This window comes from Nycticebus coucang, chromosome 8, assembly GCF_027406575.1.
Source record: "Nycticebus coucang isolate mNycCou1 chromosome 8, mNycCou1.pri, whole genome shotgun sequence".
In the NCBI taxonomy this organism is placed as follows: Eukaryota; Metazoa; Chordata; class Mammalia; order Primates; family Lorisidae; genus Nycticebus; species Nycticebus coucang.
Window position 1 is genome coordinate 40255400 of NC_069787.1, and position 1094 is coordinate 40256493.

A 1094-nucleotide genomic window follows, 5' to 3' on the forward strand; every position below is an offset into this window, starting at 1 on the left:
TGGAAATACACAAAGAGCCACTTTCTGATCTACGAGCCTCATTAGTGCCAGGCTATCTTTCTGTATCTTTTTTTTCATAATAAATTGCTCAAGAATCATGTTTTTGCTTTAGAATATATTCAGACAATTACTCATGATATGCAGCCAAATTTCTATCTGGGCAGTATCTTTTTTACGTGGAGGGGAAATAATATGTTAAATTAATAAAATTAAATGGTTGATGATTCAAATTTACTTCACATTAACTTTTATTTTTAGTGCCTGTACCTCTTGTATTCAATAAAGTTATAAGGACCCAACTCTCTACAATGATGACAAATGGAAGGCAAAATGAGAAGTAAGCTATTTAATGCAAGAAAATAACATTTCTTTATTTTTTTTTTTTGGTTAAAACTACTACTTATGATATTTAAGAGTAGAAATTGTCCAGGTTTAACTCTTCCTTCCGATGCATTTTCATTTGCCTAAGCTATCTGAGCACCAGTGTCCTCGTCTGTAAATTAGGGATAATAGTACCTGTCTCTGAAGTCTGCTGTCTGGATTAGATGGTTTAAGTTTTACAGGACACTGCATTAGTCTGCTTGGGTTGCCATAACAAAATTCCACAGACTGGGTAGCTTCAACAACAGAAAATTATTTTTCTCAAAGTTCTAGAGGCCTAGTATCTAATGAAGCCTCTCTTCCTGGCTCGTAGACAGCTGCCTTCTCTCTGGGCTCATGTGTTTTCCCATTGTGCATACAGGCAGGGAGACCTCCAATGTCTCTTTGTCTTTGTCACCAGTCCCTTGGATTACAGTGCCACTCTTATGACTTCATTTAATCTTAATTACTTCCTTAAAGGCTCTATTTCCAAATATAGTCGCATTGGGAATTAAGGCTTCAACATGTGAATTTTAGGGGAGCATGTTCCAACCCATAATAGACCTTTATCACAGGGTCTGGCACATTTATCAGGAGCTTACTTCAATTGCCACTGTTATTTTTACAATAAGAGTTATTAAACTCAAGACGAGTTAGAAAGATTGCTTTATTGTGAAGGCAAAAAACAAGGTGTCTATAAAATCTGTTTCAAAAGACCTTGCCACCTCACCATC